Genomic DNA, 26,874 nt, shown 5'->3' on the forward strand with positions numbered 1-26,874 from the left:
GATCCTGGGAAAAACAAAAGTGATTAGGTGGTGGGGGGTGGGGAGGACCCACGGTGAGGACCCAAACAAATCAACGACGGCAGCATAGAAAGCGAGTGATGAATTCTAGAGGTTTCCCAGGCTCCCATGAACAGGAGAAGAGGCCAGTTACAGAAACAAGTGGCTATTTACAAAGACCTGGAGGTTTCAAGATTGAACAACTGGCTTCATAAATAACAGAAAGAAAGATGGACTTGGTGATTTCTGTTGTACTAAGAACTTGCTATAGCTTATCTCATGAATTCTCATGACAACCCTATGACATGGTTCTTTAATTGTGCTCACTATCCAGATGAATGGATGGAGGCCCAGAGAATTTAAGAAAACATCTCCAATATTACCCATTTAAGAAGTGGTGGGCATAGCTGAATATGGAAGTGCATGGCTCTTCCTAACCGATATCCTATAGCACACAGAGTAGGATATCAGATGGACAAGCATTTGTGCAGATACGGACCCTAGGGTGGGGGACGTCTACAGAGGAAGTGTCAGGACTGAACAGATGCCAACAACAGCCACCATAACCAGCCCATTAAGCATTTTTTGGAGAACAAGAATTTATCTCTGAGACTGTGTTGAGCAGGCCCTGGCCCCTTTAAATGCATTTTGGTGAACTTAATCATGGGGTCTAACCAGCCAGCTGCCTGCCTGTTGGTGAATTTCTTTAAGGAAGCTTTGCAGTCAACATTCAGCGCCAATTGTGTTTTGATTGCTTCCACTTAATCAAGAAGAAAATTGAAAAGATTGACATATGCATGCAAAAACATGTGTGGAAGTCTGGAAAGGTGATGACTGGTGTCCTCAGCTATGACCTTTATTTTCTATCAATGGACCCCGGTGAGCATCAGTTATGTTTGAAGCTTCACAAAATGAACTGAAAAAGAGGGATAAATAGGAACAGTTAAAGGCCTTTTCTAGAAAAATTTGGAGTTGACTAAATAACATCATATTTAAGTAAACTCTCTGATATCAGACAGAAATGGAAGATAAGCATCAAAACTAAGCACTGACTTACCCAACCAGACTGAGTTATTTTAAGCAACATGAAAATGGGAGCTGATCTACATATCTTTGATCTAAAGCAACCAGGTGAGCATAAAATTGAGAAAGATCCACAGCTCTTATGCTATTCCTTTGAGTCCTCTAAAACAGAACAAAATTAGGGTCTAGAGATTGAACATGAAGGAACAGAGTGAAAACACAAATTTGGGAGAATGGGTTGTGGGCCAATAACCATGTATTCCATTAAATTATGATATTTTTCTGGTTTAGAAATTATAAGGGGAAAAATTCTACATTCTGATTTGTAAAGTATTTCATAGATTAAATAAGACAAAAAAAAAAAAAAAAAAAAGAAACCAACAAACAACCTAGCAGTCTGATATAACAAATTCTGGGCTACAATATCCCTAATTACTTGGGTCAGATGTTACTGACTGGGTTCTGGAACTGGCAATGCTTTTCCTGGGGATTGTTTTATTTCTGAGAGAAACCACTTATTTGGGCAGTTTGCTGATCCCAATAGAATTTCTGGAAATTTAAATTTTGTTCTCAAAAGAGGCACCTTACATCCATTCCTGAAGTCTGCAAATTCTTTTCTTTCTTCCCTTCCCCTCTAACTTTTCCACTGAGTGTAGATATTTCTTGAGGCTCAGGGGTTCCCTGCTCTTCTCTTCCTCCTTGAACTTGTGCCTCCTCATGACTTCTACAGCCACCCATGTGATGATTAGTAGGAGCATTCTAACTCCAGTCCCTTTTGCTCACCTATATGCCTATGTCTTCACAGGGCACATATTACCCCTGGACAACTTTATTTAGATTTACTATCTTTACCCCAATGTATCACATTAAAAACAAATGAAGTGAAGACATACATATGGACAATAAGCATATGGAAAGATGTTCAACATCATTAGTCATTAGGGAAAAGGAAATCAAAATCATAGGATATCATTTCACAGCAGCTAGTGTGGCTATAATCAATATGAAGTCAATGACAACTATTGGCAAAGATGCAGGGAAATTGGAAACCTCATCCACTGCTGTTGAGAAGATAAGACAGTGAAATCACTTCGGAGAACAGTTTGGTAGTTCCTCAAAGTGTTAAACATAGAATTACCATGTGAACCAGCAACTCCATTCCTAGGCACATATCCCAGAGAAATGAAGACATATGTCCATAAGCAGCTTGTACATGAATGTCCGTTATTAATGACAGCCAAAAGGTTGAACTATTCCAGATTTCCTTCAACCAGTGAATAGATAAATAACATATGGCATAGCCATACAATTGAATATTATTCAGCTGAAAAAGGGAACAAAGTGCTAATTCATGCTACAACATAGCTGAAACTTGAAAACATCATGCTAAATGAAAGAAGTCAGACACAAAAGGCCACATATTAAATGATCCTATGTATGTATATTAAATGGCCAGAATAAACAAATCTATAAAGACAGAAAGGAGTAGGCTCTGGCTGCCAGGGTCTAGGAGAAAGGGATATGGGATATAACTGCTGATGAGTCTAAGGTTCCTTTCTGGTGTGGTAAGAATGTTCTGGAATCAATGATTATTATGGTTACAAAACTTTGTGAAAATACTATAGACCACTGTATACTTTTTTTAAAAAATATTTTATTTATTTATTTGAGAGAGAGAGAGAGGTCATGGTGGGGAGGGCCAGAGGGAGAACGAGACTTCCCGCTGATTCGGGGCTGGATCCCAGGACCCTGAGACCAAGACCTGAGCCAAAGGCAGACATTTAACAGACTGAGCCACCCGGACACCCCTGAACTGTATACTCTAAAGGGTACCTTTTATAGTAGTATGTGAATTATATCTTAATTACAAGCAAACTGGTGTACTGTGAAATTTTTACAGAATATTTTTGGTTAAGATCTCAATATGCCCTCTTCTATAATAAACTTGTCTGTGAATACCTATAATACAGATGTAATAAGCATTATATGTTATGTTCTACAGAAGAGCAGAAACAGGAGTGGCTTCCATGCAGGTGGTTAGAAGGACAGTAGCAATGGTTGCTTGGAAACTGGGCTTGACCCAGGGCTGCATTTCAACAGGTGGGCTGGACAGTGGGTGCAGGGAGCACTGACAGCCCTCACCTGGACCTTGCAAGAGAAGGGGCTTTGGATGGCTGTCCTGATTCCTGATGCTCTCTATTCCACAGTCTAGCTTACAGACTGTTGACAGACTGATTTTCCTTCACCGTTATTTAAAACGTGTCTTCCTTAACAAAAAACCTTCAGTGGGTGCCTAGTTTCCTTTCATGCTAATGCTAAGCTCAGCTCCTCTCCCTGGTGTGTTGATATGAGGACCCCTCTACCTCCCCTAATTACAGTGACTCCTTCTGCTGCACTTAACTATCTTGTGAGTTCACAAAAGAAGAAAAGTGGTCCCCATAGTTTTCTTGCCCCCCCTTTTTTTGAAAGCATATGAAAAGCTAAATTTATAACCATCTTCTAGCAAAGCTTAGGATGTAAAAGCATGTGTTTTATGTACTGGCTTCCCCTTAATTTCCTACTCTCGTTTTAGTTCCCATCATGGTTTCTGAGCTATTTAAGATGTATTTTATCTTGCTTTATCATATATGTAACTAGAAGGAAGAGGGAAAAAATCAGGTGTTTTTGAAACAGGATGACTCAAGGGGTCTGCCTATTTAGTCTTTCTAAGCGAACCAAGCTTTTATTGGGAAAAAGCCTTGTTGGTTCCAGTAGAATTGTGAAGACAAAGCCCCTGAGGGTGTAGACTAGAGGCAGAGTGAGGACACAACAGAGAATTGAGGTGGACTCAGTAACAGAATAAGAGGGATTCAGGATCTGACTTGGTCACATGGCAATCAGCTTGAGAGATCGGGGGGGCAGAGGGGGTCCCATCTCGGAGCACAACGCCATTGCTTGGGAAGGATGGCCGGCAAGGATTTCCTACTATCAGGGATGGCTGAGGAATTTTTACGAAGTTTGGTATTCAGTTTTCAGTTGTATTTTTGTTCTGTGCCACATAATTACCTGTGGACCTTACAAGACTTCAGTAAGAGCCTGTCACTCATAGTAGCCCTGGGTTGTGGGTCATTTGGTCCGTAGAGCATGGGGTCAATGTCCTAAAGGAGAGAAGCAATGCCAAAGAGAGATGGCAGCCACAGAACCCAAGAGGGAAAGGTGCTGAGAGGTAATGAGAGTTGTGTAGACCAAAACTGACATTTATGCATGAGACCTCTCTTTTCCTTTAAACATAATACAAGAAGAAGAACTTTGAAAGGGGCACTAGGGAGGCTAGAATTTACCAAAGATACGGTCTGTAGGTAATTATAATGTTTTATAAACTGCCCTACATTCTTCCCAGTAGAGACAGAATGGGAAACAAAAACCACCACCACTCTGCATCCATTCACATGATCCCTCTTTTCTTGAACGTTTCTCCCTCCCCCGTCTACATTATTCAGGGCCTAAAATCCACACACCTCCCCAGGATGGGGTTTGTGCTGCTTTATGCTTCACTAATTCTTATCGCTCTTCTTAGAGCAGTGCTAGAATTGTGTTCCTAAGTACCAATAGTGGCAGTGTCCCTAAGAACTTGATAGTAACACAAAACCTCAGTCCCTACCCCACACCCATCGAATGCAGTGGCGGGTCCAGGTAATAGGTGTATTACCAAGCCCTCTAGGTGATTCTAATGCAATGCTAAAGTTTGAGAACGAGTACAGGGACCAGAGGCACTCTGTTGGAGTGGCAATTGGAGTGGCAATTAGGTCACATCCCTCTCCAGGTCAATGCCAAAGTCCTATCCTCCTTCTAGCAAACAAAGCAAAACAAACCCACAAAGTATTTGTCATGGCCTTCCAGGTCCACATATACCTTGGTTCCATTTTTACCTGCCTAACCTCATTCGCTCCCCCTCTCACTGTCCCTGGCACTCACTTCCCTCCAGTCACTGAGGCCAGGCTTGCTTCTGCCTCAACACATTTAATGGAGCTGCTTCCTCTGGCTGGAACATTCTTCTTAAGATGTCCCCATGGCTCCATCCCTCACATTCTTCAAATTATTTCTTCTGGGAAACCTGCCCCAGTCACACAATTTGTAACTAGATTCACCCCCACCAAGGGAACTACCCATTCCTGTTGTCTGGTTTATTTCCCCATAACATTTATCAGCATATAACAGTGTATATATTTCACTTCCTCAAGCTTTTCTTTGTTTGTCTCATTCTGCTAGAATGTAACCTCCAGGCGAGCAGAGATCTTATTCCGTGTTTTCTTATTTTGCTCATTAATATAGTCCTTGATACATGTGGTGATGAGTACTCAATAAATAATTGTGGAATGAGGGGTGCCTGGGTGGCTCTGTCTTTTAAGTGTCTGCCTTTGGCTCAGGTCATGATCCCGGCATCCTAGGATAGAGCCCCACATCTGGCTCCCTGCTTAGCAAGGAGTATGCTTCTCCCTCTCCCACTCCCCCTTTAAAAAAAGATAAAAATCTTTTTTTAAAAACTTGTTGAATGAGTGAATTTCACACCAATTTTCTATCTTTCCATTGTTCATGGACTACTCTACCCATTGTAATCTTTGTAGCCAACTAGTTTGTCAGCTCCATTAAAAGAGATAACATGTCCTTGATGTCAGTCTTCCCCACCAGCCTAGCACCATGCTGAGAATTTAGAGAGCACAAGATGCTCCTTGATTATAGGTCTGACCACAGTGTCCCACCGACTTGGGATTCAGGACCGAAAACTCATGCAGTGCCCCATAGACATCTGGAGCTCTCTCTCCGCCACTCCCTCCAACATACAGCTCGAAGCTCCACACTTGCCCCCTCTCCCTTGTCCAGCTATGATTTCCAGTCATTTCCCCTGACATGCAAAGAATCCGCCTCTCACTGGCTGCTCTCTCCACCCCCAGGCTGTGCCTGCTCAGTCAGCCTCCATCTGTCCCTCACCCTAGTTCCAGCGACCCAGCATGACAGCTGAGATCTATAATTTATTAGTACCCTTCTGCCGGGCCTTTTCTTTCTTCCTTTTTCTCAGGCATCATTGGTACACAAGCCTTAGTCAGCACCATCAGAGGGGCTGCAGGTGTTTGAGAGGCCCCCAAATGGAGGTAATCTGAATCAAGCATTGGGCTAAGATAAGCAATTTGAGATTCTGGAACATGCTGTGCAGAGGGAAAAAGTCTTTATTACTTTAAACAGTGTCCTGGAATTTCTTTACTACCCTTCTTATTTGCATTTGACTGAATGTGTAGTAAAAACCACATTTTGTTCTTTGAAGAAACATGTATATTGATTGAGGCTAAGAGCCTCTGAGAGAGGGCCAGACAGCACGCATGAGTTGTCTTCTCAAACCTCAGTAGGCAATATGTGTTTTTAATAATTATCTGGTAATTAACAGCTGTGATTCAAAGCCTTTCATTTGGAAAAAATAATAATAACTTTACTTCCTGGTGCCAGGAGCCAGATGGGCAGCCAAAGAGAGAAGCCTCCAGCTCTGTAGCAGACAAGTAGAGAAGGTGAGGTCCATGAGCTTCCTCCTCACCCTGCAGCTGGCACAACATCTGGACAGGAGAACAAAGCAACAGCACAGATACCTGTGCCCCCACCCTCCCAACACACACACTTGGTGCTACTTACAGTATTGGTTTGTAATCTATGCTACAAAAAACCTTAGTCCCTCCCTCTGCTTACTTGTTCTAAATGACCTCTTCTAAAAGATCCACTACCTGATAAATAATGTCAAACTGGGAAACTATTTTTGAAATATCATAACCATGAATTTGTTATTTAGTTCAAAGAAATTGCACTGTCCCTCGGGCCATCTTAATGCTCACTACCACCGCCTAAGCCATCTCCCCCTTCCTCTGCTGATCCTGGAACTTCAGGGTCAATGAAGAACAAACTATCTTCCCCAAATCATGTGTTAGTAGCAGATATATTCAATATCTTGGCAAATATCTCTCTCTAATACACACACACACACACACACACACACACACACACACACACTTTCTTTGCTGAAGATATCAGGAGAAGGAAGATTAAACAAAGGAGAAGGATGACAAAAAGCAAACAACCTGTATATATTTTCATTACATTTCTCAGTAAGTTCCCTTTCTGGCCTCACAGAGGTATGGGGTATGAGGACTGGAGTCGATCTGCTCTGCTGAAACCATCTCAAACTTGACATGGATTTGAGGACTCTGTTATTCACACAGAATGAAAGAGAGGAAGGGTAGGGGAAGGAAAGAGGGAGAGAAGAAGGAAGGAAGAAAGGGTAGGAATGGTCTTCTCTAACCTACCCCATTTATACCTGTGTTTGTTTGCTAGATGTTTGACATGAGCCTGTTATGCGGGAGATGCCATATGCAGCACCATCATGGAGAAGACTGTATTCCAATCCAGCAGCTGTATGATCCACAACACTCAAGTGGAAGAGGATCAGTTGTAAGTGATTCTTGGCTCTGCATGATTCCATCCATCACCAGGAACAGTGGCAAAGCTGCAGTTGCCTTTCCAATTCCGCTTTGAGGAGCTTAATATTTTAATGGTTGCCATGGCAAGCAAGCTTAAAACACCACTGGATGATACGGATGGCAGAAGATAATGCTTTATAATGTTCAATGGACACTCTGAAAGGAGGATTTGGGTATCTTCATTTTTAAAATGTATTTTTTATTTTATTTTTTTTTTTAAGTGTGTTCTATGCCCAGCATGGATCCCAACACGGGGCTTGAACTCATGACCCTGAGATCAAAACCTGAGCTGAGATCAAGAGTCTGAGACTTAACTAACTGAGCCACCCAGGTGCCCTGGTATCTCCATTTTTTTTTTAAATAATAGGAAGAATTACAAGTTGAGGACCAGAAGAACTGGATGCCTGTTTCAGATCTGCCATTATATATCTATGAGACCCCGGAGGGTATGTCAGTTAGCCTCTGTGGGCAGAGAGGTTCCTGTCCTGAAAAGTGAAAAAATAGTAGCAAGTGCTAACTATTGGGATTTTAAGATAGTAATAATGTAAGTTATGGTCAAACAGTTGGAATCTGGCCTTTCCTCTCTGTTAATCAACTGGGAGACTTTAAACATTTCACTTAACCTTTCTGGGTTTTCATTCTTCATTGTTAAAGATGCACACTATAGATACTGCATTTGTGCGAAACCAGCAAAAGATAAAGAAAAGAGAGTATCTCCGACCAGCAAATCATGGAGAGGAGAAATAGCTCTGGTGGGCTTGAAATGATCTTATTTAGGGACTACTGACTCTAAGTGTGATCCTAACACTCTCTAGTGGCCCTGAAGTTCCCTCCAAGTTTGTTGATGCTAAACCAAACGAATCAGACATCCCACTGTAATCCTCACTGTAATCCTCACTAGTAGAATCTATTAGAAAGTACAAAATAAAACATCAGCATCCGCATATTTACACTTCCATCAATACCTTATCCTGCATCTTCCTCTTTCACTCTCTGTAAGGGTTAGCCAAGATTTTGAACTCTGTATGTTTCTAAATTAAAATATGTATCCAATTATGCATGTCTTGGAGAGTTACCTCGTAATTTTGCCTTATAGTAAAAAGTCCCTATCAACAGAATTTCACCAAAGTTTTCCTTTTGACAATCAGGCAATAAGCATTCCGTCCCTTTCATGCTGAACCATTCACTTTTCCTGGTTATGGTTTATGAGGGGAAAAATGACTGTCTGGACATCCAGAATACACTGTTACCAATGTTCAGGGAGCTGGTGTGCATGTCTACAACCTTGGAGAACTTTAGTTAAGCACATAATGATATGGACACAATGGAGACCAGATGATTGAAAAAATAATGAGAGTAATTATAATTATACTTGCATCTGTTATTTTGTATTGAACATTGTATGCCAAGCATCGTGTTTGATGCTTTGCAAGCATTATTTTCTTTATTCCTCACAACAACACAAAAAGAGAGGCAATACAATCCTCACTGTACAGATTAGGAGACTGAGAGGAGGTTTAGGGATGTTGAATAACTTTCAACTTGGTAGATGGAGGTGGGATTCATGTTCAGGCAAACTTTATTCCAAAGCCAGTGCTCTTAGCCACTATGCATCCATAATAGTTATTGAGTACTTATAATGTGTTCAATCTATTATAAACATTTTCATTTCATGATCACAAAATCCTAGTGAGGGATTAGGATTATAATATCTCTATTATAGATGAGAAAACTAAGAACTAAGACTTAGAAAGTTTAGATAATTTATCCAAAGCCACCCAGGCCCTAACTAGAGGAATGAGGAGTATATTTTGTCTCTTGGCCCCAAAAAATCATGGAGCTAAGATGAAATTTGAGAAAGACAAGTACAAAGGAAAAATAAATCCTGCAGTCTCCTGAGATCTAGTAATAATTCTTCTGCTAATTAGCCAGGATATTCTGATTTCTTAGGGTCATTTGTCTTAATCGAGTAGGAAGAGGTTGGTTTTTTTTTTTTTTTTGAGGGTAACAACAGTATGTATTTTTTTTTTTTTTTTAGGATCTTATTTATTTGAGAGAGAGAGAAAAAGAGTATGAGCAAGGGGGAGTAGTAGAGGGAGAGGGAGAAGCTGACTTTCCCCTGAGCAGGCAGCCTTACTCGGGGCTCCGTCCCAGGATCCCAGGATCATGACCTGAGCCAAAGGCAGACCCTTAACCAACTGTGCCACCCCGGCATCCCAAGAGCATGTACTTTAAAAAGATATTTTCTAGTGCTTTTTCGAATTCTAAAATCATTGATTCACATTGCTCTGGTTTTTATGTAGAAAAGAAAAATATCTTCCATATCTAAAGTATTTTTGTGTACAAACTGGGAAGAAACAGATGGTCACAATGGTTATTTAAGTATTTACAGTGGACTAAGCATTCACCCAAGTGCTCTGAGCATTTAAACCTCACAAAACCCCTATAATGTAGGTACTTCTTATTGCTCCCATTTCATCATTAAGATGTTGAGACAAAGACAGGGTACATAATGTACTCAAGATCTCTTAGACAGTAAGGAACAGAGGTAGGGCATGATTTCCGGTGGCTTATTTCATAGTCCATACTTTAAACCTCTGTAATATACTCTGAAGTCAAAATTGTTCATTATCTTGATGGCAGTCAACATGATGCAAAATTATATCAGCAATGCAAGACAATACTGCAGAAAGTGTTCACGCACAGATGATAGGCTAAATTGAGTTTGAATCGCCACATTGCCACCATCACTAGGCTCCCAGTTTTACTTAGTAAGAGTTCAGTCTATCTATTTCCCTCACCCCCCCTCATAAAACCCAGAATGTATCTGTTGAATGAATGAATTATTTACGGGGGGGGGGGGGTGTTGAGCCAGCCTTACAAATATTATATTGTCTGATTCCAAAGCCTAAGAGATTTATTTTTCCAGAATTACCTTGCAGAATAAATTAATGCAGATCAGACCAAAGCTAAGCATTCTTCAGGCTGTGTAAACAAGTAGTTTGATATTCAAAGGTAGACACACTGCATCTAACCAAGTGTACGGCCTCTCTGAGTTTCCACTTAACTCTCCATGAATTTGAGATCATGTTGTCACACATGCTTGTGAGAATTCAAAGCAATAACTGTCAAGCACCTAGCACACTGCCTGGCATAATGTAGACATACAATAATGGGCTACTTCTCAAATGTCTTTCTTAAAAAAAAAAAAAATGTCAACTGAAACAGTAGTATCTGTAGCCTGTGTCGGTCATCTTTTTTGAATCCTAACATTTCTTTGTTCTAAGGAAACACTCACTGAACACCTGGGCAAGGGCCTATGTTTCCCCCCATGAAGAATTTTTAAGACAACTTACACCAAAAATATACCCAAGGTGAAATGAACATGAGTGTGAGAATGACGTCTTGCAAGAAAAAACCAAAAACCAAAAAACAGCCCACAATCTGGGCATACTTAGAACACAATGATTTCTAATTATTTGCGACTTGCCCCCTTAGGAGTGTCTCCTAAAGTTGAAGTTTTTGTTACTTTTCCATTTAGATCTTGAGGAGTGAATTTCCCAGCGGATGTAACGCGTGATGATTTGGCTCCTCAACCCCCGTTAGTATTGGTGGAGCACAACAGGATGCTTAAAATCAACAGGGTTCCCTTGGCCTCCACACTTAGCAAATAAGTAGCACGTTTTAGCTTGGAATCACAGGCATGAAACGGCTTGTTGTCAAGTTTCTACAGCACTCAAAGGACCATTCAGAAACTTATTATTTCTCTGTCTTGGGCCTCTTGAGGCAGTGTCCTTTCTACCATATTAGGGTTCTCATGCTTCCATTGTGAGCACCCTCCATGTGATCTTTGCATCCTTTATGGGGGCTTTCACTGCTAAGGGTTATTAGGAGCTCTACCTTTACCCTCTTCCCTGAATGTGCTTGCTCTCCAGCATTATGTAGCTGGCACAGCCAAAGAGCTGCTTTTCCTGGGCTACACTGCATGGATTTCCTTAGCTTCAAAAGCAAAAAGCTGACTTCTGATTCTGGCTGGAAGGGAGTGACAGGCACCAGATTACCCTCCTATCTGAAACAACAGTAACACCAGCAAGAAGCACAAAATATACGGGGCATTGACTTTCAAGACACTGGAAATCAGGCACTGAAAGATAGTAATCCCTGAGAGATGGAAAACCAAATGAGGTTAGCCCTACAATTGCTCCAGCTAACCGTCTGGAGAGAGATCCCAAGCACAGTGCAGGGAGGGAGTAATCAGGGAGGCAGAGCCCAAAGGACTCCCTAAATCAAGCAGCTAAGAGATCAGGGAAATGGAAGCAGAGTTCTCAGAACAGAATACCAGGGAGGAGAATACATGCCCAGAGAGAGAACTCCAGACACCAACAGAGGACTGCTTTGAGTATTCAGGGTAGTCAGTGCATGAATAGGATGAAATTCTCAAAGTCTGGAGAAAGAATCATGCAGAGGATTGGAGTCAACAGTATCCAGCACTCATAAAGGACCAGGTATAGTGTCTTTTCCTATCAGCCATTTGAGAAAAACTAAGATTCTTGAGCCACTGAATCAAGTACTCTTAAGTACCTTGCCTTAGGGGGGGGGGTGCTCGCCATTTAACACTGCATTGATCTCACCTAACAAATCTTAAAAGTAAGATCCAAAAGAAACTGAATTTGTAGACAAAAACTATCCCACCAAAAAACAACAACAAAAACAAACAAACAAACTACAAACCCCCCAAACAAAAACAAAAACAAAACAAGCAAAAAAACCCCATACAAACAACAAAAACATCTAAGCCAAGAAGACTTCATTGGTGAACTTCACCAAATATTTAAGAAAGAATTAATATCAATTATACACAAATTCTTCCAGGAAATTAAAGCAAAGAGAAAAATCCCAATTTATCCCATGAGTCCAGCATTATCTTGACACCAAAACTGTAAAAGGACATTAAAAAATAAAACTGCAGAACAATACCCCTCATGAACATATATGCAAATCTTCTAGACAAAATTTCAGTAAATTAAATTCAATAATATATAAAAAGGATACATCAGGACCATGCAAGTTTTATTCCAGGAAAACAAGTTCGGTATAATATTAAAAAAAAAAAATCAGTGTAGTCCACAATATTAATAAACTAAAATAAGAAAAGTATATTATCCCAAAAAATAAGGAGAAAAGCCTTTAACAAAGCTTAACATCCATTCCTGCTTAAAAGGGAAAAATTTCAGCAAATTAAGAAAACTTTCTCTATCTGACAAAAAGCATCTGTGAAAAACCTTTGGTTATCAGGATATATTAAAGTATAAGACACAATGTTTCTCTTGTAAAATCAAAGACAAGGATGTTTATTTACATGATTTCTATTCAACCTTGTACTGGAGGTTCTACCCAATGCAATAAGGCAGGAACAAGAAATAAAAGCTATTGGAATCAAAAAAGGAGAAGTAAAACTTATTTGCAGATGACGTAATTGCCATTATAGAATATCTGATGAAATCTATAAAAAAAAGCTATTATAACTAATGAGTGTAGAAACGTTGCAAGATGAAATATTCCACGCAAAATCAGTTGCATTCCCATATGCTGCCAATAAATGATCTGAAATTTAAATTAAAAAATAATACCATTCAAAAATGTTTTGACAATTTATTTATTTTCTTTTAAAAAGATTTTAATTATTTGAGAGAGAGAGAGATGGAGAGAGAGAGCATGAGCAGGGGGGAGAGAAGGAGGGAGAAGGAGAAGTAGGCTTCCCACTGAGAAGGGACCCCCCCCCAATGTGGGGTTCAATCCCAGGACCGAGATCATGACCTAAGCTGAAGGCAGACACTTAACTAACTGAGCCACACAAGTGCCCCCAAATTGTTAACAATTTAAATACTTAGGGCTAGCCCTGTCAAAGGATACCCAAGATCTGTGCATTGAGGATTATAAAACATAGCTGAAATAAATTAAAGAAGACCTAGATAAATAGAAACATGTACTGAGTCAGTCACAGACATAACTTTTAAGATTACAATTTTCTCAAAATTAATGTAGATTAATATAATCCCCAAATATTGCTAGTTCTTTTTAGTAGTAATTGACAAACTTATTTTAAAATCTACATGGAGATACAAAACATACCAAATTACCAAACAATTTTGAGGAAGAAAAAGTTGAGGGCTTAACGTCACCTGATTTGAAGACCTGTTACAAAGTTACAGAAAGCAAAACAGTGTATTACTAGTAAAAGGACAGGAAAAATAGATCAATGGAACAAAACAGAGTCCAGAAATTGACCCACAGTTATAAAAAGCTGCCTTTTTGTTTTTGTTTTGTTTTGTTTTTGTACAAAAGTGCTAAAACAACTCAATGGAGAAAAGATACAATCTTTTCTACAAATGGTGCTGAAACAATAAGATATCTATAGCTTTCAAAAAATTCAATCCATTCTTTGCACTGTATACAAAAATAACTCAAAATGTATCAAACACCTAAATGTAAAATCTTTTTTTTTTTTTTAAAGCATAAGGAAAAAACCTTTCTGACCTTGGGTTAGGTGATGATTTCTGAGATGTGATACCAGAACACAATCTATAAAAGAAAAAAAACGACACATTGGGCTTCAGCCAAGTTTAAAATTTCTCCTCTTTTAAGGGCACTGTTGGGAAAATGAAAAGATAAGCCATAGACTGAGAAAAAGTATTTCAAATCATATGTCTGCTAAAGAACTTAGATCCAGAATATATAAAGAACTTTCACATTCAAAAGTAAGAAATAAAGCAACTCAGTAAAAACAGATTTGAACAACTATAATACCAAAGAATATACAATTAGCAAATAAGCATACAAAAAGATGTTGAGCTTTATTAGTCATTAGAGAAATTCAAATGAAAACCACAATGAGATACCACTACCTCCTTATTAGGATGAGTATAATTCTAATTATTTCACTAATAGTTAACCAGACACTTACTATATAGTTGACCAATTCTACTCCTAGTTATTTACTCAAGGGAAATAAGAGCAGGGCACCTGGGTGGCTTAGTCGGTTAAGAGTCTGCCTTTGGTTCTCGTCATGATCCCAGGGTTCTGGGGTCGAGCCCTGCTTTGGGCTCCTGCTCAGAGGAAAGCCTGCTTCTCCCTGTCCCTCTGCCTGCCGCTATGCCTACTTGTGCTCTCTCTCTCTCTGCCAATAAAAAAAAATAAAATATTTTTTTAAAAAAGAGAGAAATAAAACCAAGGACCATATGAAGTCTTGTTTATTCTTACAATGAAACACTACTCAATAATCAAAAAGTATGAACTATTGATAAATGCAACAACATGCATAGAATCTCAAAATAATTATGGTGAGTAAAGTCATAAAAAAGCAAATATGTACTGTGTGAATAAAAATATATAGAACTCTAGAAAATGCAAATTAATTTATGGGGACAGAAAGATCAGTGGTTGCATCTGTGGGGAGGTGGTTAACATGAAGGAGGGTATATGGTAACTAGACATCAACGAAACTCACAAACGAACGGACACATTAAAAACAATCGTCACGCTTAAATATGTGCAGTTTATTGCATATCAATTATACCTCATAAAGTGGTTAAATGTACATAAAAATAGCAAATAATGATTGGTGGAGGAAATAGCCTGAAGTGCTAAAATAAATCTTCCTGCCTATTTGTCCTATTCACCTTCGATCTAGTCAGTCTGCAAACTGACTTTCTTTTGGGAAATATTGCTGGATTTACTGCACAAGGAATTTATGCTTCCCCCAATGCAATTTTGGTGTTCATGGGAAAAGGAATTCTTAACAGTCTCCATCTTTGCACTGCCTCTTCCCTATGAACCTGTCCTTTAAATAAAATTGCATTCACTGCTGACATAATATGCAAGGTACTTCTAATAGCTCCTGTGGTGAGTTGAATTATGTCATGTTCAAGTCCTAACCCCAAATACCTGTTTATGTGATGTTATTTGGATATAGGACTTTTTCAGAAGGAATCAAATTAAGACTTAGTGTTATATTTTATTGCTTTCCTACAAAATCCGTATGTTGAAGTCAGAACACTTACTGCCTCAGAGTGTGACTTTATTTAGAGATAGGGCCTATAAAGAGGTGATGAAGTTAAAATGAAGTTTTAGTGTGGACCCAAATACAATAGGATTGTGTCCTAATGAGAAGAAATTTGGACACACACATATACCAGGGGTGTGCTCAGACAGGAAAGGCCATGAGCACACAGGAGGAAGGTGGTCATCTCCAAGCCAAGGAGAGGCGTGTCGGAAGGAAACAGCCTCCTCGCAACCTCTGATCTTTGATCATACTGGATTAGAGTGGTCCCTACACACAATGACCGGTATCTTCATATAAGAAAGGAGAGGGAGATTTAGAGAGACACACCAGAGAGCAGAACACATCTGAAGACAGACAAAGATACTGGAGTGATACAGTGATATGTGCATAAGCCAAGGAACACCAAAGATTACAGGCAACCACCAGAAGGCAGCAGGAAGATTGGAACAGAGGCCCCCCTCTAAGTCTCCAGAAGAAACCAACCCTCTCAGCACCTTTATTTTAGACTTCCAGCCTCCAGAGCTGTGAGAAAATAAATTTCTGTTGTGTTAAGTCCCCCAGTTTGTGATAATTTGTTATAGGAGCCACAGAAAACTAATACAGCCTCCAAACCACCTTTCTTTTAGTACTAGAAACCAATTCTTGATATTTGCAAATCATATATCTGATAAAAGGTTGCTACCCAAAATATATAAAGAACTTATATACCTCAATTTCAAAAAAAAAAAAAAAAAAAAAAAAAAACAAGCCAGACAATCCATTTAAAAAAATGGGCAGAGGATCAGAATAGACATTTTTCCAAAGAACACATACAGGTGGCCAACAGAAGCATTAAAAAGAGGCTAGACATCACTAATCATCAGGGAAATGCAAATCAAAACCACAATGAAATATCACCTTACACTTTTCAGAATGGCTATTTTTAAAAAGATAAGAAATAACAAATTTTGGCAAGGATCTGGGAAAAGGGAACCCTCAGGCATTTTTGGTGGGAATGCAAACTGGAAAACAGTAGAGTGGTTCCTCAAAAAATTAAAAATCAAACTACGACAGGATCCATCAATTCCACTACTAGGTATCTCTTTGAAGAGAATGAAAACACTATTTTAAAAATATATATGCATCCTTAAATCCATTGCAGTGTTATTTATAATAGCCAAGACATGGAAACAATATACTCATTGATAAATGAACGGAATACGACTACTCAGCCATAAAAAAAAATAATGAAACCTTACCATTTGCAACAAGGTGGATGCACCTTGAGCATATTATACCACGTAAAATCATTCAGAAATAAGACAAATACCACATGATTCCACTTACCCGTGGAATCTGAAAAACAAAACAAAGAAAGAAAACAAAACGAAACCCACATTTGTAGGTACAGAGGAAAGATTGGTGGTCAGAGGGAGGGGGATTAAGAGAGTTAAGGGAGGGTGAAATGGGAAATGGGTAAGGAAGATCAAAAAGTACAAACTTTCAGTTGTAAAATATTAAGTCATAAAGATGCAATGTACAGCATGAGGAATATGGTCAATAATTTTGTACTAACCTTCTATGGTAACAGGTGGTAACTAGACATCATGGTGATCATTTTGCAATGGACACAGATGCCCAATCATGTTTTACATTTGAAGACAATATAATATTGCATGTCAATATATAATATTGTATTATACTTCAATTAAAAAGAAAGAAACTATATCTCCCTATATCCTATTTTAGTTGGGCAACTGCTATATGCTTACAGACTACATTTCCCAGTCTTCATACAGTAGTTATGGTCATGTGGCTAAATTTGAGCCGATGGCATATAACCAAAAGAAATGTACGTTGCTTGCTCTATTTTTTCCTCCTCTTTACTAACTGGGAATTGGTGAAAATTGGAAAAATCATGGAGACCAAGTGTTGGAGATGATAGAGCAGCTGTGGGGCCTTAGCCTACTTACTTCTGAAATGTCAAGTGAGAGAGAAATAGAATCCTATCTTAGTTCAGGCATTGTATTTGAGAGTGGTCTGGTCCCTAGTTAATGACCACATATTTCATAATTACCCTTTCATCTGTCTTATGCCATTAGCTCCTAGAAGCTAGCATTTGTTGTGCATTTCCCTGAACCACATGGCATAGTTTCATGTATAAACAGATCTTGTTTCTTCGATCATTGAAAACATTTATAAAACAAATATGGTTCTAGGACTGATTTAGCTAGTGAAATTAAGGAGCTGGATTCAATAAACATCAATGAGCATAAATCCAGTGAAATAGCACCACTCAGACCACTATGCCTTGTGTCTCGGCCACAGGAAATGGCAAAGGCTGGGGAAGATGGACAAGAGCAATGTGGTATGAAATGTGTCACAGACATTATAGGGTGACAATGCACTAGAGCCCACTAGGGAAGGGCAACGCTCTATGAAAATATAAGCCATGGGCCCTACATCTGTGCTATTCCTAATTGTGGCAGTTACTTCTTCCGTATTATGGCACGTTTGAATTCCTTCTACAGTGAGGGGAGTGGGCCTGAGTAAGACTTGGAAGCACAAAGAGAAGAGGGTATGTTTGCCTACCTGTACCTACCTGTAGTATACACTTTCCTGGGGAGAAAAGAGAAAATACTCAGGAAAAGAGAATTTTTTTTTTTTTAAGACTAGTTCTCTAAAAGATAGAAAATAATGAATTGGGCCTAGGAAGTTAAAAAAAAATCACTCCAGACACAATTGCTCCTGGTGGCAGGAAGTGTTAATGAGGCATTTAACATTTGGACTTCACTTAATAGCTGAGGCTAAGTTGAGACAGACTAGGCTGAACCATGTAGATAGGAGGAGGACAATAAAGTAAATGGTTAGAAACAGAACTTTATCACAGCTAAGTGGCAACAATACCCTTTTGTGCTTAGCCGGATTGTTATCTTTTCTCTCTCTCTCTTTCACTTGCGTGTATGGCATTGTGTAGTTTATATTTAGAACATGTACTCAACTATTTTCTATTTTGTTGCTCTAAAAACTTCCATTTCTTTATAATTATACACCCAGGGTGCAGCATGACATTCTTGTTTTCCCATACAAAGACTGACTAAATTCTTAGCTTTGTGCTGTCCTAAAGAGGTGTCAGAATGGCCTGGAAGCCTTATAAGCCACAGGCGCTGGCCCTGCCCCCAGAGTTTCGGATTCACTGAGTCTGGAGCCGGGCCATAAAATTTGCATTTCTTATAAACTCCCAGATGCTGTTGATGGTGCTGGTCTGGGGATTAGCCTTTGAGAACCACTGGATTAGTGGATTAAGGGAAATAGGCTGAATCTTATGTTTGGGTAGATGGTGGCATGACACTGAGTATATTATATGGTGTTATAGAGTCTATTCAACAAGACATCCTGAGCATTTTCCTAGGTCATTGAGTCGTTTTTGGAAACAGGAGTAATTGTAGAATAGTTGTATGTGGATAGGAGTGATCCAGGAAAAGAAGAAGATTGATGATATGGAAGAAAGAGCTGAAAACTGTCTCTGGGTAAGTGAAAGGAGATGGCTTCTATACGCCAGCGATGAGTTGGTTCAGGCTTTCTGTCTCCACTTGCCTTCCTCTCTGTCACTCTTTTTGCCCCCACCACACTGACCCTGTTCTTATCAAGATCACTAATGGCCTCCACAATGGTTGACCTTGGGAAGATCATTCCTAATGACTTCCACATTGCATCCAGTGTTGAGTCCTCACGACACTTGACATGGCAGCATTTCATATCACTGATCATTTTTTTCTTTACAACACACTTTCCTCCCTTGTCCTCCAGGACATACTCTCCTTTTTTGTTTTTGCTTTTTCCTCCTATCCCAAAGATTACTCCCTCTTCACCCCCTTTCCTGGTTCCTCTGCCTCCCCTACTCTTTCCAAGGTGGGATTCCTAAGGCTCACACTCTGGGTAGCTGCTCTTTTGCTTCTATACTCTCTTTTGTGATCTCACCCAAGTTTACAGCTTCAGATGTAATGTATATGCTGATCACTCCCAAATGTGTCCATCCTGAGAGACTTCTGCCTTGAACTGCAGACTCATGTTACCAACTCTCTGTTCAACCACTCTACTTGAATGGTTAACAAATGCCTCGAAGTTCAACATGTTAACTTCCTTAACCAACATTTTCCATCTACGTTAATGGCAATGTCATTATTTCAGATGCTTGGGCCAAAAACTTTTAGGTCAACTTGACTCCTGTCTTTCACTTACAGCTGTCAACTTACCCTTTAGGAAATCCTACTTCATTTTCCTTCAGAATAAGCACTGCCTCTGTCCTACCACCTCACTGCTTTAACTACCATCTCTTTTTTTGGATTCTTGAAAAGAGTCTCCCTGTTTCTACTCTGGCCCCTGAAATCTAAACACAATAGAGAAAAAGGAACAATTTTTTGAAACATGTCATTTCATGCTACTCCTCTGCTCAGAAATTGCCAATGGATTTTCATTCACATAGAATAAAATCAGAAGTCCTTACGGTGGCCTACAAAACCCCATTCTTAGGTAGGCACCTCTCTTGCCTTCTCTCTGCCCTACGTCTGCCTTCATCGCCTCCCATCCTCCCCCCTGTTCCACCCTGGCTCCCCACAGTTCTCAAACACACTGGACAAGCTCCCATTCATACCGTTTGCAGTCTCTTTTCAGCTATGCAACCCTTATTTAAATTATTTTATTTTTAAAAAGATTTTATTTATGTATTTGAGAGAAAGTGAGAGAGTGAGAGAGAGAGAGAGAGAGAAGGAGCAGGAGCAGGGGGAGGGACAGAGGGAGAGAGAGAAGCAGTCTCCGAGCTGATCAGGGAGCCCAATCTGGGGCTTGATCTTGGGACTCTGGGATCAGGACCTGAACCGAAGGCAGACACTTAACTGAGCAACCCAGGAGCCCCTGAAATTCTTTCTTCCCCCCTGAGATGTCCACAAAGCTTACTCCATCATTACCTTCATTTTTTTGTTCAAATAATACCTTCAAAGTGAGGCCAACCATGATAATCCACCGCCACCTCGATCTTTGCCATTCCCCATCACCTACTCATCTGTATTTTTCTTCTTAGCACTTACCGTCTTCCAGCATTTGCTATAACTTATTTATATTATACTTTTTATCTATTTTCTCTCCACAGAAATATATGCTCCCAAGGGCAGGGTGTTTTGTTGTTTGGCTCACTAATGCATTCCCAAGGTTTAAAACCATTTTGAAAACACAGACAGTCCTCAGTAGATTTTTGATGAATAAATAAAACATGTGACTTCATAGTTTTCATCATATTTACTGCATATAACCATTCTTTTAAGGCTGGGCAGTTAGGTTGTTTCTACTCTTGTTGTTTTATAGAGCTGCAAAAAATAGCCTTTCATAAAAACCTTGTATTAGTAATATTTTAACCACCCCAGGATATAATCCTATAAATGGCAACACCAAGTAAAATGGCATAGGTATTTTAATACCTTCGTTGCGTGCAGCCAAACTGCTTTTCAGCTTATCTCTCCAATAGTAGTGTTCGAGGATACCCACTGCTAAGAGAGTTAACATTTTTCTAACCTTCGCCAGTTTGTGAGGCAAAAAGAAGCACATCTAAATTGTAATTAGTTTGAATTTACTTGATGAAAAGCGATCAGAGATTTTTGTTTTATTTCTTGATCATTAACATATTTTAACTAGCTTTTCAGTCTTTGCTTATTTTTCTATTGAAATATTTATGTTTTTCTTATTGATTTTTGTAGTTCATCATGTAGTAAAGACAGAAGAGTTTGCTGTGTTAAAAATATTTACCCACTTTGTTTTCTTTTACATTTCTGTTTGACATACAGAAAGATTTAATTTTAATGTTACTGAACGTATTAGTCTTTCCTCCTTATTATGTCATTGCGTTTGCACACAGACAGGTATTCTCCATCCAGTTAAATCCATGAGATTTACTCATATTTGCTTCCAGTTTTAATGATTTTGTATTTTACTTGCTGCTCTGTAGTGTAATTATAATTTATCTTGGAGTTGGGCTTTATATAGATTTTTCACTATTAGAAAAATCTACACTACTTATTAAATACCCCTTTCTTACCTGATTTCTGAAATAGTCATATTCATGCAAAAAATTTTACATTTTTTAACAGTATTGCTGGATAATCAATTATGTTACATGTATCATTCTATTGATTCTCATTCCAGAACCCCACAGTTTATATTACTATAGTTTTTTTTTAAATGATTTCAAATAGGCAGAACTATGGTGGTTTCCCATAGTCCTGGCCTGCTAAACCTTGTGATCAGGCTTTTTCTGCCCCGGCATTCCTCGTGGTACTGCCAAAGTTGGCAGGTCCAGGTAACCCACACTAATGCTCTTTGAACCCTTAGCTCTGGTCGCTGCAAGAGGGAGAATTCTGCTTCAGGGTCCCATGAGACTGAAACAGTCAGAGAGACAGTTGTTGGCCAGCTACCACCCCCAGGGAACTTCCCAGGTAGCAGACTGAAACACAGCCCCAGCCTTCCTGTGACCATTCCTTCAAGGATGGATGAGACAACTCTTTTACCAATACGTAGAAACAAACACTGGAAGTCAGGCAAAATGAGAAAACAGAGGAATATATTCCAAGTGAAAGAACAAGATAAAACTCTGGGGGAGGGGAAGGAAATTTAATGAAACAGAAATAAGTACTTTATCGGATAAAGAGTTCACAAGAATGGCCATTAAGGTCTTCACCAATCTCAGGAGAAGAATGGATCAACACAGAGAAAACATCAACAAAGGGACAGAAAATGTAAGAAAGTACCAAAGAAAACACAGAGCTGAAGAATGCAATAATTGAACTGAAAAATACACTGGAGGATTCCATAGCAGACTACATGAAGCACAAGAAAGGATCGGTGACCTGGAACACAGAACAATGGAATTAAGCCAAAAAAAGGAAAAAAAAAATTAAAAAAAAGAAAAGAGAAATTAAAATTAACAAATAAATAATCATGACAAGTGAAGATAGTTTAAGGGACAACATCAATTGGAACAACCTTCACAGTACAGATGTGACATAGATGTGATAAGCAAAGGCTATACCAAGAAATGAAGATAAGCATTATGTAGCAATGAAGGGGTCAATCCAGCAAGAGGACATAACATTTGTAAATATTTATGCACCCAATAGAGAAGCACTAAATACATAAAACAAATATTAGCAGACATAAAGTAAAAAATGGACAGCAATACAATAATAGTAGGGGACTTTAATACCCAGCTTACATCAAAGCTTAGATCATCCGGAAAGCAAATGGATAAGGAAACATCAACCTTAAACAAAACATTAGGCCATGTGGACTTGATAGATATATGTAAGAGAGAACATTCTATCCAAAACCAGCAGAATATACATTCTTCTCGAGTGCACATGGAACATTCCCCAGGATAGATCGTGCAGTAGGCCACAAAACAAATATCAATAAATTTAAGAAAACTGAAATCATATCAGCATCTTTTCAGGCCACAGTAGTATAAAGCTGGGAATCACACACACACACACACACACACACACACACGAGAAATAACAAATATGTGGAAAGTAAACAACACGCCACTGAATAACCATGGGTCAACAAGAAACAAAGGAGAAAATAAAAGATATCCGGTGACAAATGAAAATACAACATGCTAAAATCTTTGGGATGCAGCAATGCAGGCCTTCCTCAAGAAACAAGAAATTCTCAAATAAACAATTTAACTTTAAACCTAAAAGGACTAGAAAAAGAGGGGAGAAAGTGAAGCCTCAAAATTAGTAGAAGGAAGGAAATAATGAAGAGCAGAGAGGAAGTAGATGAAATAGAGACTAAAAACACGGTAGAAAAGATCAATGAAACTAACAGTTGGTTATTTGAAAAGATAAACAAAACTGATAAACCTTTAGCTAGATTTGATAAGAAAAAAACAGAGATGGTTCAAATATATAAAATCAAGAATAAAAGAGGGGAAGTTAACACTGATACTAAAAAATACAAAGATTGTAAGAGACTACTTTGAAACGATTTTACACCAAACAACAATATTTCAAGTCTGGGTCATGAAAAAAATAAAATCTGTGTAGACTTATTATCAGCAAGGAGATTGAATCAGTAATCAAAACTTCCCAAAAACAGAAGTTCAGGACCAAAAGCCTTCATTGGTGAACTTCACCAAATATTCAAACAATATTTAATGCCTTTTGTTCTCAAACTCTCCCCAAAAAATTGAAGAAGAGGAAATGCTTCCAAACTCATTTTATGAGGTCAGTGTTACTCTGATACTGAAACCAGACAAGGAAGCCACAAAAAAAGAAAAAAAAGAAAAAAAAAATATATATATAGGCCAAAGAAGATGAACACAGATGCAGAAATCCCCAACAAAATATTAGCAGACTGAATTCAACACTGCATTAAAATGTTCATATGCCATGATTAAGTGGTCTTTATTCCAGGGATGCCGGGATAATTCAACATCAGCAAATCTATCGACATGATATACCACATTCATAAACAGAAGGGTAAAAATCATAGGATCATCTTCACAGCTGCAGAAAAAGAAGTTGACAAAATTCTACACCCATGTATGATTAAAAACTCTGGGTGAAGCAGGGACAGAGGGAATGTACCTCATCGTAATAAAGGGCATATATGCCAAGCCCATTGCTAACATCATACTCAGTAGTGAGGAGCCAAAAGCTTTTTTCTAAGATCATAACAAAGATGCTCACTCTCACCATTTTTATTTAATTTAGTTTTGGAAATCCTAACCAGAACAATTGGGCAAGAAAAAGAAACAAAAGGCACTGAATTTGAAAAGAAGGAAATAAAACCTCCACTGCTTGTGAAAAATGTGAGTTTATACGGAGAAAATTTTAAAGACCCCACCAAAAAAACTGTTGGAACTAGTTTGTATGAAACCACAAGAATTCCTGAATAGCCAAAGCAATCTTGACAAAGAAGAGCAAAGCTGGAGGCATTATGCTTAATCTCAAGCTGTACTACAAAGCTATAGAATCAAAACAGTATGGTATTGACATAGAAGCAGAAAGATCAATAGAACAGAATGGAAATCCCAGAAATAAATCTATGCACATATGATCAATTAAATTGCAACAAAGGAGGCAAGAATATACAATGGAGAAAGGACTATCTATTTAATAAATGGTGTTGGGAAAAGTAGACAGTCACATGAAAAGGAATAAAACTGGAACACTTTCTTATATCATGTAAAAATTAACTCAAAATTGATCAGAGTTGAGTCTAAGACTAGAAATCATAAAACCCCTAGAAGAAAACATAGGTGGTAAATTTCTTGACATTGCCCTTGGCAATATATTTCTGAATCTGACTCCAAAGGCAATGCCAACAGAAGCAAAAGTGAATAAATGAAATACATCAAATTAAAAAGCTTCTGCACAGCATTATATATATATATATATATCATATATATATGATATATATATATATATATATATATATATGATAAAAAGGCAACCTACTGAATGGAAGAAAGTATTTGTAAATGTTGTCTCTGATAAGGGGCTAATATCCAAAATATATAAGGAACTCAAACAACTCAATGACTAAACAAACAAATCAATTAATAAATTTGTAATTAAAAGTGGGCAAAGAACTTGAATAGACATTTTATCAAAAAATACATGTCAATGGCCAAAAAACACACGAAAAAATTCTCTGCATCCATAATCACCAGGGTAATGCAAATCAAAACCGCAATGGGATATCATCACACACCTGTCAGAATGGCTATTATCCAAAATACAGGAAACTGTTGGTGAGGATTTGGAGAAAGGGGAACTTTTGTGCACTAATGGTGGAAATGTAAATTGGTGCAAAAGCTGCGGAAAACAGTATAGAGGTCCTCAAAAAATTAAAAGTAGAACTATTAGATAATTCAGTAATTCTACTTCTGCGTAGTTATCTGAAGAAAATAAAAACACTAATTTTAAAATGTATATATATATGCACCTGTATGTTCATTGAAGCATTATTCATAATAGCCAAAATATGGAAGCAACCTAAGTGTCCATGGATACATGAATAAAGAAGATGTAATGTGGATCTATACACATTGTATATATACATACATAATGGAATGCACACACATGTGTGTATATGTATGCATGTATGTATGAATATATATATGAATACTATTCAACCATAGAAAAGAATAAAATCTTGTCATGCAAAACAACATAGATGGTCCTCGAAGGTATTATGCTAAGTTAATTAAGCCAGGCAGAGAAAGACAAATACCATGTGATTTCACTTACATGCAAAACCTAAAAAAAATCCAAACAAGCAAACAAAACAAAACAAAACAAAAAATAGATACAGAGAGCAGAGAGGGGGCTGGGGAGTAGAGGCAATGGGAGCAGGGGGTCAAGGGGTACAAGTCCCGAGTCATAAAATACAGAAGTCATGGGGATGTAAAGGACAGCACGTGACTGCCGTCAACGATATCACAATGCATCGTGTGAAGATTCACCTGCTCACTGGGGAAACTAGCCCTAATGTGGAGATCATTTTGCAGCGTGTACAAATATTAAATCCTGCTGGACACCAGAAATTGTTATAATGCTATATGTCAATTGTACCTCAATTGAAAAAAAAAAAAATCGTACAGGGCGGTTTGCCCCGCCCTCCATTCATTGGATTTCTCTGTTGCAGTTTTCCTGGCTAGAGCTGAAAATGAACATTATTCTCCCCTAACAGCTGGACCAACAAGATGAAACAAAACGATTAGTATTTTCCTGGAATTGCCTTAAAACTAGAAAATCTCTTAGGAAAAACTGACATCTTAATAGTATTCAGTCCTTTTGACAGAAACAGTTTGTTGTTCCCTTTTAATTTATTTATTTATTTTTTTTTTTGGTTTGTTTTGTTTGCCATTTGATCAGACTGTGTCAACACTCTTCCCTTGCTTTGGAATTGGAAGGCCCAGGTTCTAACGCCAGCTCCATCACATGGTCACTACATGACCTCAGACAAGATACTTGACTTTCTAAATCTATAAATTTATCTGTGAAATGGAGTTATACATTATCTACTGATTAGAAGGTTTTAAAGATTGAATAGGAAAATTATGTTAAAAGCCCTTTGTGTAGAATTAAATAAGTGCTCACTAAATACTGGCTTTCGAAAATAGCACATTTTTATTGGTAGCATCTTTAGTTTTTCAAGAAAGGGAGGAAAAGTCATCAGAAAAGCAGTGACAGATAATTTGGGGGCTCAAAGAAAACATGTCCCGGTGAGGGAGAGATCAGAAATGTGATGTTGGAG

General features: G+C 38.4%; 1 protein-coding gene across 4 annotated transcripts in view; it reads right to left on the bottom strand.

The window, feature by feature from the left end:
* The window catches only part of NTM (neurotrimin), a 932,320-nt gene that overhangs the window by 585,091 nt on the left and 320,355 nt on the right, over positions 1–26,874 (bottom strand). The gene's annotated exons all lie outside the window — the stretch shown is intronic.

This window comes from Mustela nigripes, chromosome 1 (assembly GCF_022355385.1).
Source record: "Mustela nigripes isolate SB6536 chromosome 1, MUSNIG.SB6536, whole genome shotgun sequence".
Classification (NCBI taxonomy): Eukaryota; Metazoa; Chordata; class Mammalia; order Carnivora; family Mustelidae; genus Mustela; species Mustela nigripes.